This window comes from Furipterus horrens, unplaced genomic scaffold, assembly GCF_987537825.1.
Source record: "Furipterus horrens unplaced genomic scaffold, mFurHor1.1.pri manual_scaffold_7, whole genome shotgun sequence".
Lineage (NCBI taxonomy): Eukaryota > Metazoa > Chordata > Mammalia > Chiroptera > Furipteridae > Furipterus > Furipterus horrens.
Genome location: NW_028327177.1, coordinates 29,260,513 through 29,281,810, shown reverse-complemented (window position 1 = coordinate 29,281,810; position 21,298 = coordinate 29,260,513). Strand labels below are relative to the sequence as shown.

General features: G+C 40.3%; 1 non-coding gene and 1 pseudogene across 1 annotated transcript; both read right to left on the bottom strand.

Moving 5' to 3' along the window:
- Nucleotides 1-2,621: 2,621 nt before the first annotated feature.
- LOC150004196 (small nucleolar RNA SNORD14) lies at nt 2,622-2,707 on the bottom strand. The gene has a single exon (XR_016512479.1). It is a non-coding gene; the product is annotated as a small nucleolar RNA SNORD14 (small nucleolar RNA).
- Nucleotides 2,708-4,748: 2,041 nt separating this feature from the next.
- On the bottom strand, nt 4,749-4,827 carry LOC150004195 (small nucleolar RNA U3; annotated as a pseudogene).
- Between the last annotated feature and the right edge of the window lie 16,471 nt (nt 4,828-21,298).

Genomic DNA, 21,298 nt, shown 5'->3' with positions numbered 1-21,298 from the left:
ATTCACTGTGTGTTCCAGGGATTTCTTTTATGATTGACTGTAGGCACAGTTACACTAAGGGCTGCCTGGGCTTCCTTAGTGACAGAGTAGAAGCCTTTTAAAGTTGTAAGCGTGTGCTGATGATTCTACTTAACTCTGTTTTGTTAAGTCTTTTATATAACCATTTCCTGACTCATTTTTTTCCTAAGATGCCAGCTTTTCTTCTGTTTTCTGTATATAACATATTCTTACCAATTTTAATATATTCTTACTTTACATTGCCACAAGGTATGTAAAGTATAATATTCTTCTAAACTTTAAAAATCTTAATTTTTCACAAAACAATAAAAATTCACTAAGACAGATATAATACATATTAGATATTTATCATTAGAGAAAAGCATCTCTGAAGTAGGGCAAATAACGGCTCCCTATATTGTCCACATCTTAATCCCAGAGCCTCTGACTATATTACCGTTTATGGCAAAAAGGGCTTTGCAGGTGTGATTAGTTAATGATCTTGAGATGGGGAGAGTGGCCTGCATTAAGCAAAGGGAGATACCACTGCTGAAGAGAAGACAACCTGATGACAAAAGCAGAGATTGGAGTGATGTGCTTTGAAGATGAAGAAGACACAGGCAAGGAATACAGGCGGCCACCAGACGGTAAAAGAGCAGCAAACAAATTCTTCCCTCAGAGCCTTCAGAAGAAACCAGCTGTGCCAATACCTTGATAGCTTTAGCCCAGTGAAATTGATTCTATATTCTGACTCCAGAACTGTAGGAGAAAAAAGTTGTGTTGTTTTAAGTCACTAATTTATAATAATTTATTATAATATCAGTAGAAAACTAATACCATCTCTCAACAACAACAATCAAAACATTTACTTGGAAATTTTAAATAATTCAAAATAACTATTTAATTAATAGAGTAATTATGTACTATTTAAAAAGGAATGAGTGGACTACAATTGGAGGCTAATGGACATGGCTACAGTAGTAGTAAAAGGAAAAAATAATTTAAAATAAACTTAGTGTTCAATTCTAAAATATAAATTAAAAAACAAAAACCCAAAAGAAAAAAGTAACTAGTAATCCAAAGGCAAAAATTAATGCATTAAAGTACAAAATAAAAAAACAGCAGAGTTAAACTCTAAACTAAGAATTGGCAAGTTAGTTCTTTAGACAGGTCAACAAAATAAACTTTGGCAAGTCCAGTTAAGAAAAAGAGAGAGAAGACAAATAAAACAATTACAAATTAGAGAACATAACTATAAGTACATAAAAGACTATCTTAAAAAACAAAAAATATTTTATACAATTTTATACCAATAAATCTGAAAGTTTATGTAAGTTGAATGTTTTTCTATAAATATCTATGACTTAAGAAGAGTTAGGAGTAGCTTAGTGGACCCATAACAATTTAATAATTTTTCTTAATTGCCATTGATTTGAAAATATTGGTAGGCTCAGTTGATTTTAATCACAAGTTCTGCCAGATATACAAACCCTGTATTATGTAAAGAAAACCATAACATTGGGGGCATATAGGATTGGCATAACCCTGACAACAAGATGGAAAAAGATAAAATAAGTAAACTATTGGCAAACTTTTCTTAGGAAAATAAATGTAAAAGAAACAAATAAATACCAGCAAATGCAACCCAATAATACATTTTTTTAATATACACAACAGCCAAGCTGAGTAAGTTGTAATTATGCAAGGATGTCTCAGGATTAAAATATCTATTGATTTAATTCAACAAATTATTGATTTAAAGAAGAAAAGCCATAAAACCCACATACTAAAAATTTAGTGGATAAAATAACACTTATTCTGCTTTTGAAAGGAAAAAAAATCTTAGCAAACTGAACTAGATGTAAATCTACTTAATATGATAAAGCTATCAGAAATTTCTTTTTTTTTTTAATTTGGAAATGATTTTTTTGTTTGTTTTAAAGTATATTTTATTGATTGTGCTATTACAGTTGTCCCAATTTCTTCCCCTTTGCCCCCTCTGCCTGGTACTCCCCTTCCCCCCAGTAATCCCCCTCCCTTTAGTTCATGTCTATGGGTCATGTATATAAGTTCTTTGGCTTCTCCATTTCCTAGACTATTTTTAATGTCCCCATTTATTTTGTACCTACCAGTTATGCTTCTTGATCCCTGCACCTTTTCCCCTATGCTCCCCCTTCCTTCTCCTCCTCACTGACAATCCTCAATATGATTTCCATATCTATGGTTCTGTTCCTGTTCTAGTTGTTTGCTTAGTTTGTTTTTGTTTTTGTTTAGATTCATTTGCTGATAGTTATGAGTTTGTTGTCATTTTACTGTTTATAGTTTTGATATTTTTCTTAAGTGTGTCCCTGTAACATTTCATGTAATAAGGGCTTGGTGATGATAAACTCCTTTAGCTTTACCTTGTCCAGGAAGCACTTTATCTGCCTTTCCATTCTAAATGATAGTTTCTCTAGATAGGCCCTTGCTTTTCATTATTTTGACTACTTCTTGCCAGTCCCTTCTACATTGCAAAGTTTCTTTTGAGAAAACAACTGACAGTCTTATGGGAGCTCCTTTGTAGGTAACTCTTCTTTTTTCTTGCTGCTTTTTTTTTTTCTTTTTTCTTTCTTATTTTTTTTTTATCGCTCAGACATCCAAGGAAGGAACTGTCCAACACAAAGACTTCTGGTGGAAACTACGAATGGTTTTGGATTCATCATCATAGCAATTTTTATCGTTGTGTGGTTGCCTCTCACTCTCACCCCCAACTGGGGACCTGATGTGCAACCTAGTCATGTGCCCTGACTGGGAATCGAACCAGTGACACTTGGCTTGCCGGCTGACGCTAAATCCACTGAGCCACAGCAGCCAGGGTTCTTACTGCTTTTAAGATTCTCTCTTTATCTTTCACCTTTGGCATTTTAATTATGATGTGTCTTGGTATGGTCCTCTTTGTGTCTAGCTTGTTTGGGACTCTGCGCTTACTGGGCTTGTATGTCTATTTCCTTCACCAAATGAGGGAAGTTTTCCTTCATTATTTTTTCAAATAAGTTTTCAATTTCTTGCTCTTCCTCTTCTCCTTCTGGCACCCCTATGATTTGGATGTTGGAACATTTAAAGTTGTCCCAGAGGTTCCTAAGCCTCTCCTCATTTTTTTTCAGTTCTTGTTTCTTCATCCTGTACTGGTTAACTGCTTATCTCTTCCTTATGTTCCAAATTGTTGATTTGAACCCTGGCTTCTTTCCATTCACCATTGATTTTTCTTCATTTCACTTAGTGTAGCCTTCACTTCTTCCCTTATGTATTTGCCATACTCAAGCATGGCTGTCAAGTCTGTGAGCATCATTATCACCAGTGTTTTAAACTCTGCATCTATCAGGTTGCCTATCTCTTCATTGCTTAGTTCTCCCACTGACACCTTGATCTGCTCCCTCTTTTGGGCCATACATCTCTGTCTGCTCAACTTGACAGCCTCCTATGTTTGCCTCTGTGTCTTAGGTAGAGCTGTCACACCTGTTACACTGTAAGGGGTGGGGCCTTAGGTATTTGTCAGTGCCAGGTGACCTGTTTTACCACCTTGTGGCACTGTCTGGATGAGTATTGCTTCTTTATATCTTTGTTTGTTGGACTTCCAGACTTCCATGCAGTTCATTTTTCTGGTAGTCCTGGTTGTTTTTTTGTTTTGAGGTAGATATAATTCTTCTTATGATTGTGGAAAAAGGAAAAACACGTCTACCTATGCCTCTATCTTGGCCAGAAGTCCTCTATCAGAAGTTTCTAACAAAAGTTATATTAAAAGCATTCCCATAAAAGTCAGGTAAAAGACACAGAAGCCTACTGTTTTCTTTGTGTTAAAGATCCTAGTCAATGCAACAAGACAAAAATAGGAAACAAGTATTATTTGCAAGAATGGAAAGTGTCAAAGGAGCTATATTCACATCTGATCTATGGAAAGGTTGCAGAGAGAAGCAGGGAGATGAGGTAACGAGCTAACACCAGGTCAAGACATAGAGTTTTAAGCTATAACATCTAATCAGTAGTTCTTGGGTCAGCTAATTTAATATGTCAGAGTTTTACCCTTCCCTCCTCCTTTTGTCTCTATATGATCCAAATAAGGGATCACACACACATACATACCCATCCACACACTCATACATAGCCACCCACAAAAATGTCATTATTTGCAGTGGATTAATATCTTCTAAGAAATCCCAAAATAATTTTGTTAATAAAAACTAATAACAGGTTCATCAAAGGAAATGAATACATGATAACAAAATCAAATATTTTTCTAGAGTTAATCAATTAGAAAATTTCACAGAAAAGGCAATTCCATTTGCTACAACAGCATACAAAAGTTGAGGGGACAAGCAACAGGAAATAGTCATTAAATAATATAAAGACAGTTTTTTAAGTTATTAAAGAATATTTTTAAAAGACTAGACTAAATACATATCCATGTTTCTAAGCTGAAATATTTATTATTATAAAGACCCCAATTTCCTCCAAATTAAATATAAATCAGTGTAATTACAATTAAAATTTCAAAAAAAGTTATGTTATTTAACAAGCTTGTTCTAAAACTTAATCTAGAATAAAGAACACATTAGAATTCCCAAGGAAATTGGAGGTGGGGCATGAAGAGGCACATGCTCTATCAGCTTTCAAAGCATGCTAAAACATAAAATAATTTAAAATAAGGTATTGGAGCAAAAATAGATAAACATATCAAAGGAAGAAAGAGAATACAGATACAGTCTAATGTACACATGGAACTTTAGAATATACTAAAAGGTTGTTGTTGCTTTTATAACAAACTATAGAAATGATCCCTAAAAGTATAGTCTTTGTTGTTGTTGCTTTTCTAAATCTTGCTGAAATAAAAATTGTCTACAACTGCTCACTCAAAATACTTACATACCTATATTATACCATTTACAAAAGTTAAATCTAGATGTATTCAAGAATTAAACATAAGAAACAAAACCATATCATTATTAGGGGAAAATAGTGCAAAGCTCAAACACCATAAAGGTAGAAATTAAAATATTGAGTATACAAGATGGAGGCATAGACAGACATGCTGCGTCTCCCTCCACAACTAAGAAGGAATACAACTACCTCAAAACTAGAAACAATCAGAAGTTCCAGAAAATCGAACTACATGGAAGTCCAGCAAACAAAGATATAAAGAAGAAATACTCATCCAGACAGGTAGGAGGGGTGGAGCCAGGGTGGAGACGACGCGCTGTGGTGGTGGCAGCAGTGGCGGCAGCAGCGGGCCGGCGGAAAGCGCAGTCACACATTTTAAAAAGTCAGGAGGGACACCTAGGGAACGTTGCCAACTCATCACCGGACCTCACAGCTCACGGTCCCAGCACCAGGCAAAATCAAGCCTCATTGCTTCTGCTTGTGCAGACCAGTGGGGGTTGGGGTGGAGGCAGAAACTGCTGATCTCAGCAGAGTCTGCTCGTTTAAAGGCCCCCCCCCCCAGTCCTAGACATTCGCAGACCCACCCACTCTAGGAACGACGGCCAGGGCAGCAGCTAGAGGGAAGCCAGTCTGGTGCGGAAGTGGGAGAGGTGCCTGGAAAAGGGGTGAGTGCTGGGCTGGCAGCGTTGTTCCCTCTCGAACCCCTCCCCCACATAGAGTGCCACAACGTGGTGAAACAGGTTGTCCTGTACTGATGAATCCCTAAGGCTCCACCCCTTACAACATAATGAAAGCGACAGCTCTACCTAGAATGTGAAGGCGAACAAACACAGGAGCCTGTCAGAATGAGGAGACAGAGAAGTATGGCCCAAAAAGGGGAACACATCAAGGTTCCAGTGGGAGAACTAAGCGACAAGGAGATAACCAACCTCAGAGATGAGGAGACAGACAACCTAACAGATGCAGAATTCAAAACACTGGTGATAAAGATGCTCACAGCCTTGACAGATATGCTTGAGTATGGCAAACGCATAAGAGAAGAAGTGAAGTCTATGCTAAATGAAATGAAGAAAAATCCACACAAAATCAGTGGTGAAGGGAAGGAGACTGGGGTTCAAATCAATGATTTGGAACATAAATAAGAAAAAAACAGTCAACCAGTGCAGAATAAGCAAACAAGAATTGAAAAAAATGAGGAAAACTTCCCAAATTTTGAGAAGGAGATGGACATACAGGTCTGTGAAGCACTGAGGGTCCCGGGCGAGCTCGGGACCCAGAGGGGACCACACCAGGATGCATCATGATTGAGATGCCAAAGGTGAAAGATAAAGACAGAGTCCTGGAAGCAGCAAGAGAGAGGCGGAGAGTTGCCTACAGGTAGGTGCCTATAGGACTATCAGCTGATTTCTCAGAGGACACTTTGCAGGCAAGGAGGGACTGGCAAGCAGTACACAATGTGATGAAAGTCAACCTGCAACCAGGATTACTCTATCCAGCAAAGCTATCATTTGGAATGGAAGGACAGATGAAGTGCTTCTCAGACAAGGTGAAGCTAAAGGAGTTCATGATCACCAAGCCATTATTAAATGAAATGTCAAAAGGACTTACTTAAGAAAAAGAAGATCAAAACTATGAACACTAAAATGACAACAAAATCACAACTATCAACAATTGAATCTAAGAAATAAAAACAAAATCCAACTAAGCAAACCAGAATAGGAACAGAATCTTAGGTATGGGGATCATCTGGAGGATTATCAGCTGGGAGGGGGGAGGAGAAGAAATGAGGAAATGGTGTAGGGACTAAAAAGTATAATTGGTTGGTACAAAATAGACAGGGTGATGTTAAGAATAATATAGGAAAGGGTGAAGCCAAAGAACTTATATGCATGACCCCTGGACGTGAACTAAGGGGGGTGGAATTGCTGGAGGGAATGGGGGTACTGGGCAGAGGGGAGCAGAGGGGAAAAAAATTGGAACTACTGTAACAACATAATCAATAAAATACACTTTAAAAAATAAAATAAAACTGCTGATAAAAAAATATTGAGTACATAAAATTTTGAATCACTATGGGGTAAGATGTCATAAAAAGGTTAAGAACTAATAGAAAATTTTTGAAAAATAATATTTGCAATAAATATGGAAACAAAGGATTAATATCCAGACTGTGCAAAGAGATTCTACAAATCAGTGAAATAATAACTTGGTTTTTTTAAATGGGACAAGGGATATAAAAACAGGCATTTCACAGAAGAAAAAATATAAATGGCCAATTAAGAGATTAATAGATGATAAAACTCACTAATGGACAGGAAGTCCCAAATTAAAACAACTATGACATATATTTTTATTCACCATATTGGCACAAATTAAGTAGGAAAACCCAGCGCTGGTGAGAGGTTATGAAAAAGTGCACTTTCATACACTTTTTATGGAATAATAAATTAGTAACACTTCTTTGTATCAAAATTAAAATACTCCTACTCTGCCACCCAGCATTTCCAATTATAAATATCTACCTGAGAGCCATGCCCACGTGTGTGCACAAAGACACATGTTCATTGCAGCATGACTTATAATAGAAAAATTGGGTGAAAAAACTAATTTCCCGTAAAAGGAAAATAGATTAATAATTTGTGAAGAGCTACTATAAGTAGCTAGGTTTCTAGACCAACTCATTTCTTAAGAACAACTAAGATGCTAGGGGGAAATACTAAAAATTACCTAAAGGCAAAGAGAGCTGAAAAATAATTAAGAAATATTAAAGACAAGTTATGAGTAAGGGTGGGAACCTGGAAAGGTAAGCAGAGCACAGAAACTGGCTTTCAACCTGGGGACATCTGTCAAACCTAGTGTATTTGCATTTCATTTTTACAGTGTGAGGAATGCCAAGACCCACAAAAAGTGAGAAGACTGATAGAAAATTCTCATCCCATATGAGTAGGGCCCAAAACAGAGGGGGGAAATCTGTAATTTATGCCCACAGGCTATTTTTCACTCCAATTTATTGCCCAAACTCACAAATATCTGAGGTGGTCTAAAAAATTTCTCAAAAATAGAAGTATTTAAAATGGTTCTGAACCTTAATGCTTTCAGATGCCTTGCAAAGGCAAATACTGGAAAAATTCACTTTAATTCCTGCCTCAAGAATTTTCACACATATGCAAATAAAAATATATAATTTTTTCTCAATAAAAATTTACTAATCACACAAGAAGTCCTGTCACCAAGATTAAAAAGCAACTTAAACAAAAAACAACAACAAAAGACCCCAAAGGAATTTAGATACAGAAATTATCAATCAGAAAATAAAGAATAGCTATGCTTAGTATGACCAAAGAAAGAAAACAGAAGCTTGTGCAATAAATAAGAAACTATTTTTAAAAGACTAAGAAGATTTTTACAAAACCAAACAATACATCTAGGCATAAAAAGTATCTTAATTAGCATTTAAAGCTCAATAGGTAGATTTAATAGCCAAATAGATTGAACAAAAAAGACAATAAATTGGAAGATAGAAAACAGTTGCCCAGAATGAGAAGTAAATAGAGAAAATATATGGAAAAGATGAACAAGTTAGTAAGAGACACAGAGGATGGATTCAACATATATCTAATTGGAGTTTCAGAAGGAGAGGAGGAAAAGAATACCAGAGGATATATTTAAGAGATAATTTTCCAATAGTAATGAAAGACAGTGATCTATAGATTCAAGATACACAAAGATTCTCAAACAGAATAAATAAAAATAAATTAAGGGCAAACTGTAGAACACAAATAGATCCTCTATGTCAAAAAAAGCAAAGGTAGATAATTTTCTTATCAGCTGGACTGACAGCTGAAATGTCAACAACCACAATGAAAGCCAGAAGTCAATCTTCAACACAATAAGAGAAAATCATTGTCAACCCAGAATGTAATACCCAGAAAAAAAAATGTTTGTATACATTCATACTATGGATTATACATGGCATTTAAAAAGAATGTGGTAGATCTATATGTACTGAAAAGAAAAAAGTTTTTCTAAGACATATTATCACAGGGAAAAGGACTTTACAGAGAACACTCACAGTATATTTCAATGTGTGCAAAATACAAACTATGTATATATACCTATATTATATATATACTAAAGTAAAGGAAAAATCTTGAAACATCCATTAAGTAGTGAATACCTCTGAAGAGGCGTGATTTGTCTGATTATTGAGATACAGAAAAGGAACATATGTGGCTCAGCCTGGGCTCTTTTTGCTCTAGAGTTTAAACCACTCATCTGAAGTACACATTGGTTCTTCCATCCTCCAGGCAATAAGCACCAGGCCAGACTCTGCCTCACACTAGGCGCAGGGTCATGGACCTACCAATGCCCAGAAACTCCATCCCTGTTTGGATGGACAAGTTCTGCTCACAATGGTCCAAATAGCAATTTCTAGTCCTGTTTTGTCAGAAATAAATTTTATATTTTATATTTTGATCCCAATCTGACTTCTGTGTCTTTTTCTCTAGGCTCAGCTATTGAACAATAGATTAATAAGAATAACTGGCCACTTCAAAACCCAAGAATGAGACTATATTTAGGTACCATCTTGGAGAGTCCATACCCATAGCATAATTTCAAAACATGGAAAACCAACGTCATTTGCAATGGAAAGGAAGCAGATTTCCAACCATTTAGTTCAGTTCAACACCCAGATATAAAGCACCTACTATAAGCAAGCAAAGCACTATTTCTGTTGGATGCTCAGATGAGTTAACACAAGGTCTGATCTGAAAGAACATGACAGCAGGAGAGGAGAAGGCATGCAGCAAACAAACTCTAATGCAAAACAGAAAGAAAACAAAAGCTCAAATAGAAGTGATATCCAAGTTCTGTGGGAGCAAAGAGACTGGTCTATTAGTCCCACTTTGAGGGAACCTGAGCAGACTTCAGAGAAGAGAAGGCATTTGAGATTGTTGGAAAGATGAAAATTGTGTTGGAGAAGAAGAACAGAGAGAACAGTAGATGCAAAAGTGCACTGCTAGCCCTGGCTGGTGTGGCTCAGTGGGTTGAGTGCTGGCCTGTGAACCAAAAGGTCACCAGTTCTATTCCCAGTCAGAGCACATGCCTGGGTTGCAGGCCAGGTCCCCAGTTGGGGGTGTGCGAGAGGCAACTGATCTTCCCTCAAACATTGCTGTTTCTGTTTCTCTCTTTCTCCCTCCCTTCCCCTCTCTCTAAAAATAAATAAATAAAATCTTTTTTTTTAAATGTACTGCTAGCAGGTAGAGGCAGGAAAATGCATTGTGGGTTTGTAGAAATGTGAGTTGTATAACACAGCATGGGAACAAAATAGAAATGCAAAGAGAAGGGAAGTGGGAAAAGGGGACAATAGTCAGATAAAGGGAAAGGATAAAAGCAGGGCTTAGGAATTTATTGTGTTGTAAGCAGCAAGAACAATGTGGATTTTTGTATGTTATGTGCAATGATCAGATCTGTGTGTGAGAATGGATTGAAGAAAGAAGAGAGGGCATCCACTTAGGAATTTATTGTAATAATGATCCATGAAAGACACGAGAGGTCTGAGTGTGGCATTCTCACACTTAAATGTAAAGGAAAGTGAGGACGAAGGCAGAATTAAGGGCAACGTGTTGAATGTGGGGAAAGAGAACTGGGTCAGGCTCAGAAACAGCTTGAAGGAGAGGGAGAGGATCTTCTCTGGGTACAGTCCGGCCACCCAAGAACAACAGGCAGTGCCAGGAACCCAGCAGCCATCAGGCAACCCGGTTTCTGCAACAGGCTGCAAAAGAGATGTTACCACAGAGCAAAGTGAAAACTCAGGAATGTTGCAAGGTGGTCCTAGAGTTTAGGACTGAACCCAAGTGCCCTACTTTTAATTTCTTCTTTATTAAACAGAGGACCTCTCATGCCTCAGGGTATCCCATCTATCCCTGAAGCCTCAGTTGGTCTGACTGCCTCCAGCTTCCTGGACAGGTCCTGATCCAGAGGAATGAGCCTGGGATATGGTTGGGTTTGGGGGACAGCACCCCTTTCTCCTGAGCCACATCAGAGCAAGTGGGTGGGCCAAGGGATCTTCTCCTAGGGGAGGTCTGCAATCCATGGCAACATCTGGCCACACGAATAATTTAGGACCAGACAGACATGAACAACCTGATCTCATCCTCACTGATTTTTCTTCAGTTTTATTGTGAAGTCTGGACAAAACAAGCCTCATTTAAGTATCTCCAAGATCTCCATAATGCCCATGCTGAGTGCCTCCCTCCATGTCTTTAAAGCCTCCCCAGAAGAGGCTTCTTTGATCCTTATAAAGGTTATTAATTACACAAAGATCTGAATCTCTTGATTAATTTCAATATGTATTAGAAATTATTTGTTTCCATCAAACAAAAATACTTTTAGAAGCCCAAACGGCTTCTACCTTTGCAACTTACTACCATCATTTTATTCCCACTATCTTCAGGGACACCAACTACAGGTTTTAAGGTAGGAGCTTTTAAAAATCACTGCCTTCTTTTTAACACTCCTGTGGGTGCCACACCAAGATCTGGCCTCCGTAATTCCCCCACATCTTGGCCTCTGATCCTCTGGTCCTCTCTGTTGAGCACCCCACCCACAGATGAGCTGGGAAGTGGCCAGACCACAGCTGGGGAAGGTTGGCTGCATACGCCTGACCTTGGCAGCTGGGATGCTGTGTGCTGCTCAGGAGGCCTGTGTTATAATAGCCTCAGTGTTGAAGAACAACATGCCGGTAGAGGGCTGAACAAAGTGTTGCTTGTCTGAGCTGGCTCATATTTGCTGCTGTTACTGTTAGCTGGCTCCACTGGCCATCAGATCCTCCAGCTCTCTCTCCATCCCCTTCTCTTTTCTCCCAAGTACAGCTTTAGTGTTACCCCAGACACTAATGCCTCTTCTCTAGTCCAGTTCTTGATGCCAGGGACACGTGGTCATACCCAGGACCACAGAAAAACACCACCAAAGCAATGTAAATAGAGCAACTCATATTTACTGAACACCTACTATGTGTGTGCCAGACACATGTTTGTTCGTGGAGTCCTCACCACAACCAGAGAAGGTAGATCTTCTACTATTTAAATGTATGAGGAAACTGAGGCTAGGGCACTCCATTGACTTGTGCAATGTAGCACTGCTAGCAAGTAGAGGCTCTAGCCCAGGGCTGCTGGCTCCAATGCTAGAGCTCATAACTGCCACACTATACTTCTGAGTTCATTGAGTTTCATGTTTCTCCATTCACATGCTCTACCACATTTACCAGCCCTAAGAGAGGCAAAGGGAAGACAAAACCTATCCTCCTTTCCGTATTGAGATTCCTTAAACTTTGATCAAGATGCAGATTTGGGAGAGACATGGAATAGACTGCCTCACTGAGCCAGAGACCAAAATTATAAGGGAAATATTAGAATAATGGGCAGAATCTAACAAGGTGGAGATTCACAAAGACAGAGCCCTACACCAGACTTCAGAACACCTCGTGGGTAAATACAGATACCTATAAGGACATCGTGTGACAAATATCTAAGTCAACACTGATACTTGAAGCAAGACTAATAATTATGGTGCTAATAGCTAACCCATTGCACATGTACTAGATACCAGCCAGCACTGTGTGAAGTACTGTCTTTGTATTAACTAATCTAATTACCACCTAAAATAAACACATAACCTTGTGAGGTTAGGACCATTAGTATTCCCAGTTCACAGAAGAGGAAACTGAAGCCTTGAAAGTTCTTAACATAATTTCCCGTGAATCCCTCACTACTAAGTGGCAGAGCCAAGTTTAGAACCACGTGACCTGATTTAAATTCTGCTGTGGCACACTCTGAGCTTTGCAGAGGCTCATGAGATAACGTGGTACAATTGCAGTTTCTAGAACGAGGAAAGTGTGTCACGTGCTGCTGTGTGCCACACCCAGCCACTCACAGACTATTATTGCAACCAGTCCAGCAGGCACACTTTAAAGTAATGACAATCAAGTCAGGAGTTCATTCAGAGGAGAGTCGTCAGCATGGCGAATAGCTGAAGGAGTTGGCCATAGTTCCCTGAAGAAGATGCTTCTTCCTATCCTGCAAATATCAGAAGGGCTCGCTCATGGAAAGGACCTGGATATATTTTTGATGGCCTTAGTGACTGGACCTAACACCAGAGGATGACAGTTATAGGGAGACAGCTTTCAGCCCAGCAGTCTGGCAGATCTGGTGAAAGAGGGAGGCACAGGACTTGCCTTTCACTGGAGGGGCCCTCACAGGCTGGACCACTACATGGCAAAGTGTAGTCATGGGGACCCCAAGTAGCAGAAGGACAGCTGGACAAGGTACAGTACTGTGCCCTGTGGACAGTGATTCCCCCAGCTTTAAGATGGTCTGTCCCCACCTCTCTACTCTCAGAGACAACCTGTCTATAGCTACTCTGGATTTTCCGAGCCATCCCTGAGCCCTCGCCCCAGCTCCAACCACAGATGACCAGAATGGGGCAGATGCCTGACCTAAACAAAGCCATTAGATGCCCTGTTCTGGGACTCTGGGCTTGGAAATGGACAGTAGTGGAAAACATTCTAGTGGCCAACCCTGTCTCCTATGAGCTTGAGAGCTTTAGGGTAGCCATGTTCTCCCCAGAGGAGCAAAGAAATGTATCTGCAGGAACAAACGAGGATGCACAACAAGGAGAATCTTCCAGTTCTGTGTACCAGGCACTGTCTGAAGCTACTGCTCCCTTGCCCCCATATCCTTTTACAGAATATTCCCCTGGAAGCTTTGACACTTGTAACTAAAAGAATCCTGATTAAGATAGCAGCTGGCCAGTTGGGTCCCTTCACTGGGTCTGCAACGGGAGCACCTATTCCAATGCAGCCCTTTGAAGTCAGTTCCTGAACAATAGTATACTTATTGAGGTAAGACCCTAAAATATTTATCTTAGGGCTTTTTCTTTTGTCCCTCACTTGCTGTTCTTGAAAGGAGCAGAAGGACCTGAGTGGAGTGGAACTTCAAGTCTGTGCAATCACAAAGATTAGAGAGAACCTATTTCCCTAACTGGGTACAGGCATCTACAGAAATTTGAGCTGAAAAGACACTGAGAAAATAAAACAGGTAATATTCTGACTCTTTTACTTCCAAGTTAGACTCTTGGAAATCAAAAGACAAAAGAGAGCCCTGGCTGCTATGGCTCAGTGGATTGAGCGTCAGCCTGCAAACCAAGTGTCACTGGTTCGGTTCCCAGTCAGGGCACATAACTAGGTTGCACGTCAGGTTCCCAGTTGGGGGGCACGTGAGAGGCAACCACACGGTGATGGTTCTCTCCCTCTCTTTCTCCTTTCCCCTCTCTCTAAAAATAAATAAATAAATAAATAAATGAAAAAAATTTTTTAAAGACAAAAGAGAAAGCCCTGAGTGGAAGAGAATATAGAGTTCATGCTGTAATAAAGACTAAAAAGTAATGAAGGGGGAAGAGCAACCAAGTGGCATCTCCCTCCCTGGGAGACAAGATGAAGGTCACCAGGACTGGGAGAGGGGGCTAGCATGGTGGGTCCACGACCCTGAGAGACTCTGTGGCTAGAAATAAGAAGACTAGAGCTGGTGCGAGGTACAGGAATTACTCTCAGAGAGGGAAGTCTGTGTTGAGAGGTGTCTGAGCCCCTCACGAGCCAATGGAGTGCCTGCAGATCATCCCAGCCCTTCATGGGAGCAGCTCTGGTGCAGAGATTGTGTGCATCAGTCACTGGGCAGCCAGGGTCTTCCATCAACAGCAGCCTGCACATCCCCAGCTCATCCGGCAGCCTCTGCTGCAAGACTTTGCTGAGCCCCCATCAGAATTACCCCATATGGCCCCTCTCTCATCAACTACCCTGAATGCTTTAATGTCCCTCGAACAGAGAATGGGACCTTAGCCCCGGAAGAGCCTCGGTGGTATGTAAGTAAATGCCCCAACACCTGGGCTAGGTAGTACGCCAGTGGGAAGCCCCAACCCTCCAGTACTCACAGTTCAACAGATACTAATGACTGAATTTAGAGACCATATGGGGTCCATCTCTGGGGAAGATCACAAAGGAGAGACCTTGAAGGGTGGGGGTACTGAGGAAGAGAATGGCATGAAGTCAACTGCTCTTTTTTCTGTTTGTGAATAATGTACAAAATCAGCCATTTGGAATCTGACTTATATTTCTTGGGGTTTGGGCACCTAAAAATATTCTACCAAATCTCATGGACAAGTTGAAAAATACAGACTAAGTTAGTAACTGTATTAAAGGAACTACATTGAACAGCTGATTTTTAAAACATTGAGAGATTAGAGCTAATTATTAACTGGGTGTAGGAACTCCAAAATGAAATGCACATTTTTCCACTTAAGAAGCAGGACCATTTGGTAATTTTTTTTCAAAGATGATGTTTGTTAATAAAATTGGCATATTTCACTGATATTTTCAGTATTTTTAATGAATTAAATTTGAAACCATAGAAGAAAATCAGCCAGATACTCAGCACACCCAGGGGTTTCAAAAGATTTTATTTGCCTACTAAGTAAGACTTAAGTAATCGCCCAATCTACTAAATGCTTCCAATATTGTCACAACATATCAAAAAGAATATTACTAATGCACACAGCCCAAAGGAAATAGAATTAGATATTTGTTACAATTCCCCAAACTTTTAATTTTTAACTTTCCGAAAGAAGAATTCAAACATTAAAGTAAAACACTTGGATTACAAACCCATTTTCTTTTCCAAACTCTGATTCAGTAATTGGGCTTTACTTGGTGTTGTCCAAAGAAAAGAATAAATTATTAGTCATTTGCACTGAAAACTGATTGCAAGACTTTTATATTTACATTCACTATTTTGGATTAAGATTGGATAAGATTTTCTTAAGTTAAATAGAAGAACTATATTGCCAATGTTATCATTCACATTAACCCATTTGGGTGAGCTGAATTTTCAACCTTGACTGCATTAAAAACAAAGAAAAATTGTCATCAACAGTTCACCAGGTATGCTTGAGGTCTTGTCTATATGTGTCTTAGTGTGACAGACAGTTAGACAGCCATGAGCAGAGCAAGGATGATGGGCAGTTACAGAAGGTTACAAGGGCAGAAAGCCCTGGGAGTCTAACAATGGGCAAACTGGGGAAAAAAGGACTTTGCCCCCAGGATAACCTTTTCTCCCCTAGCATATCACTGGTCATGCAGTTTAGGCCCCCTGACCTTTCATATTTCTGGTCATGCAGCTTGGACCCTCCCTTGATCTTTCCTCCCCTAGCATGTTGCTAGTCCTGTAGTAGACTCCCTTGGGGAAGGAGCAAGGGATGGAAAAGTGGTTTCATGCGACTCCCTTACAGACCCTTGCACAACCACTCCCTTAAGCATTAACCTCTAGGGATAACATCTAGACCTCAGTTGTGTTTCAGCTCCAGGCCCAGAAAAGCAGCAAAAACAGGCAAGAGATGGCATCGCTGACATCAGGACCAGCTGCACTGACTATTGACCCGCAGCCCCTGGTGCCAACCAATCAGTGGAGACCACAACCCTGAAAAGACATGCCAGGAAAGCTGATGATTATTTTATTGATATCCTCTCCTGGAACCTCCCCTAAAACTTCCGCCCTTAAAAACTCTTAGGATGAAGGACCCAGTGCACTCTCGCTCCCTAGAGCATGCCCACTTAATCTTTCAAGTGTGCTTTGCTTTCTTCCTCCTAAGCTTCAAGGGTCCTTCTTTTGCTTCTGTAACTTGTTTCCTAAAGCCATTTCTTCTATGAATCACTTCTTCTACATCTGTCACTTTCTAAATAAACTTTCTCTTATAGTATGAGTCTTGGTTCTGTTACAGAAAAGGGGTGTCCAAAAACCCCCAGAGCTTGCGGCCTTGCAGATGGGGAGAAGGAAGCAGCTTTCAGGATGCCTTCACATGCCTGAGGCTAGGGGCTAGTGTCTTTGTTATGCAAATGGATTTAATGCATCCAAGGCCGGGGAAGATGGGAGGGGTCTTGGACCGGGGAATGGTATGGAAAAAGCACACAGAGCCTGCGTGAGGTTCTGTGAATGGTCAGAACTGGGGACCCTGCCGACTGCATCACAGGATGCAGTTAGGGATTTAAAAATAAGCAGCAGACATTTTAACAGATCTGACCATGCTGTTTTGAGGAGGGGACTGACCATGCGGCTTTGAGAAGGGAGAAGTCCATGCAGTTTACGAGGAGGCTAAGAATCCACGAGGTTCTGGATTAAAAACTGGCGAGCCCCTTAACACAGACAAGACCTTCCCAATCAGAATTGAATGATTGGCAGCTACCGGTAAAGCTGGACTGTGTTTAAGAAGTAGAGAAACGGTATCTCTAACTTTTCTCAAACTAGCCTGGTTTGGTAGGGGGAGGAAGAAATATGTGTTTGTGGGTGTTTTAAGGAACATAAGACTTAACAGCAGAAATCCACAAATAATCTAAATCTATATAACTGTTAAATAAACAATTCTTTTTCTTTTCACTAAACTCTGATATTGAGAGTCATAATTCTGGCAGCGGGCAATCGAGCCCCTATCTAAACAGTCCACGGTTGCTAGGTTTCAAGTGGAGCAGCTCAGGGGTTCTGTAACATTGTCACATCAAAACAAGCAGGTGTCTGCGTAGCATAGCGAGGGATTATATGGCCACAGCATAGAGCTATCAATGTGAAATAACAATTTAATTGTCCTTGTTTTTAAGTTTCTGCCATGCTGAATTCCTTTTGGGTGCCAGTCTCCTGCCCTGTGCTGACTCCTCTCTTCCCTTTTCTATTCCTTTAGCTCACCACCCTCCCAAACCCACTTCTCCAAGTGACCCCTGAAACTCAAAGTGGATTTCACACTATTAAGCTCAGTCTTTCAACTCCCCTCAGCAACCCCACACCCGTCTTAGCACATCCAAAGCCACTCAGAGTCTCAGCTAACTCAACATAGGCCCACTTCTCTCTAGCAGAGCTCTCCTCCTTTACAGTTCTAGGCCCCACACCCATCCACCTATCCCACCTTCTCTCATTCCTGGAATTCAGAAATCATTTCCTCAAACATAAACATTCTCAAAACCACCTCCTCCTATTTGACTTCCTATTTGTCTCATCCTTTTCACTGCAGCCCTGTTTCTCTGCTCTCTTTATTACCAAGCCCTGCTACGATGTCCCTTTGTCATCATCAAACTCTTGTGAACAAATATGCCTACAGCCAGGACCACTCTGAGAAATATCCCTCTTCCACCGAGATCTGAAACTCTCTCTACTGGGAGCTGTTTTCTCCTCTGCCTCTCCCCAAAATTGCTCTACAAGTAATACTTACTGAGCACTTAACTCTCACTGATGCCAAGTGCTTTACATAGATTATCCTCACAATAGCCCAGCAAGATGATTCCTTTAGTTCCTGCATTTTATGGGAGAGACAAATGAGGTTTAGAGACAAAATAATTTTCTCATTCGTGCAGTTCTAAGTGTGGCAGGTGGGATTTGAAAATATCATTGCCAGCGCTGACAGCCATGCTCACTCCTCTGTCCTAACACTCTATACTCTGCTGTGTATAAGATTGTACTCATACCACTCCCTCATGAAACTGGAGCAAAGCAGAAAAGAAACAAATAAATCTGATCTTCTGAGAACTCTCAAGCTCCAGAAAGACAGGGACTTGGCTTATTTACTGTTGTCTGTATCTCCCGAACCCTGAACCCTAAATGTAACATACAGGGACTCAGAAGTAATTGTGAAGTAAATGAATGAATGAGATTCAAATTCCCATCTCTGAGCAATAAAAGCAACAGTAAGGGTTTTTGTATACAGCTCATGTGCACACCCATTACCTGATTCCAGACTCACAACAGCCCCAGTTTAGAGTTATTATCATCTTATTTAAGGAGTGCCCACTGTCTTTCAGCTAAGCTTGGGCTGTTATAACTAAATATAGTAGACTGGGTGCCTTAAACAACATAAATTTATTTCTCCCAATTCTAGAGACTGAGAAGTCCAAGATCAATGTACTGGCAGACTCAATTCCTGTTAAGGGCCCTCTCCCTGGCTTGCAGACTTCCTCCTTTTTGTGTCCTCTGATGGCAGAGACAGAGGAAGCAAGCTTTCTGGCATCTCTTCTCAAAAGGACACTAATCCCATCATGGGGTCTCCACCCTCATGACCTCATATAAACTGAATTACCTCTCAGATACCATCACATTGGAGCTTAGGGCTTCAACATACCAATTCTGAGAGAGGAGCACAAACATTCAGTCAATAACACCTACTATGTGTGGGATGCTAGGACATAAGGTAGTGATGTGAAGTATAGCTATCTTCTTATTCATTTATTTATTCATTCGACAAATACTTGTTTGTTGAGCACCTGTCCCACGTCAGACACTGTTCTAGATACTGGGAACTCAACAATGAATAAGAAAAAGTTCCTGTTCCCATGAAGTTGTTTTTGTTTTTTTGTTTTCTTTAACTGAATTTATTGGAGTAACATTGGTTAATAAAATTGTATAGGTTTCAGGTGTACAATTCCATAATCCATCATCTGTATGTTGCACTGTGTGTCCACCTCCTTACGTCAAGTCTCCTTCTGTCACCCACCTTTCCCTTTGGCAATCACCATATTGTTGTCTGTGTCTGTGAGTTTCTTTTTTAAGACTAGTGAAGAAGGCAGAAAAACATGTAAGAAAATAAATTTATAATACGATGCAAAGCAGAGATAAGTGTTATATTATTAAAAATAATAAAGTCAGAGGAGGTGAGGGCTATTACTTCATGTAGGGTGGTAACGTGAGCAAATCAGGGAATGACCTGAGCAGCTAGAGAAGCCAAACACATACCTGGATGACAAGGTTGAGGGAGAGGGAGAGCAGTGCACAGACACAAGCAGCTGTGTACTTAGCTGGCTTTAAAAACAGCCACAAGGGAGGACAGCCCAATAGAGGGAAAGACTCATAACAGCCCTGCTCACTAGCCCACAAAATAAGTTGGTGCAAACTAGAAAATACTACATCAACTGCCAGAAAATAATATTTATAAGTACACAAATCCATGATTACGACCAATACCAATGGTACCCATGGAGTTGTGCAAAGCAAAACTTGAATAAATCTTAAGTGTGGCCCTGGTCAGAAAACAAGATTGGGGAGAGGTTCAGACAAAAGATAATCAATTTAAGAGTCATCAGCCTACAGATGGTCTTGAAAACTCTAGACCTGGATGAAATAACCTGGGAGATGAGTGTAAGCTAAAGAGAAGAAGTTCAAGACAGAGCCCAATGTCTAGAGGTCCAGAATAGAAGAATCAAGCAAGTGAAACTGGGAAGGAATGGGAAGTGAAGTGGGAAATAAACCAGGAGAATGCAGTACTCTCCAAGCCAGGGGAAGGGGCCTTAAGAAGGGAGATGGGACATGTCGAAGGGTGCTCATAAATTGGGAAAAGGAGAGAGAATCTTCCACTGGGTTGGTCAGTATAGAAACACAGAGTTTTGGTGAAGTAATGAGGACTAAAACCTGATGATAATGGATTAAAGAGAGAACATAAAGTGAGGAGTTGGAAATAGCAAACAGAAACAGCCCTTTGAGGATTTTTGTTATTAAAAAAAAAAAAGAATAAAATGGGACTGTAGCCTGAGCAGGATATGGGGTTTAAGATAGGAGGTACTGCAGTGTGTTTAAGTGCTCAATGAAATTATTTGGTGGAGAAGAAGAGACAGGTGATACAGAATTGACCAGACAATGTCAGGAGCAAGGTCCTGGAGCAGGCAAGAGGAAATGGGATCCAGCACACAGGCAAAAACTAGCCTAAGATAGGAGCAAGGACTTCTAGCTCAGGTTACAGAAGGAGGGAGAGAACGTGGCATAGATGCAGGTAGAATAACAGATCTGATGCTTGAAGCCCACTAGAGGTCTCTTTAAATTGCTTTCATTTTCTCAGTGAAGGAAGAAGCAAGGCTATGAGTAGTGGTGAGAGAGCACTGGTAGTCTGAGGAATGAAAGGAGAGGTGTGAAATTGTTCTCCCAAAGGCTGGGGAATAAATTGAAGAGGTAAACAAAGCGGCCTTCCCAGGCAGGGCTGAAAGCCTACTTAAGGCCTGTCCATGATCATGAATTTAAAGTAAGGCCAGTCAAGAGTTGTATGCTCTTTGAAAACCTTGTTCAGCCGGTTGGTGCTGATGTAAACTAGTCGGAGAGTTGGATTAAACCAAGGTTGGAGTTTTGCCAAAGTACAAAGAAATGAAAGATGAACAAAGGAACTGGTGTGGCACATGAGAAAATGTATGCAAGACAGTCCATAAAATCTCAACTGAACAAGGAGGAACGAGATGGCAAAGAAAAAGAATAAGATGGATTGGAAATCTTAGAGGGGCTAAAAAATTGTCAGGGTTGGCTTACTGCAGGGAACTGGC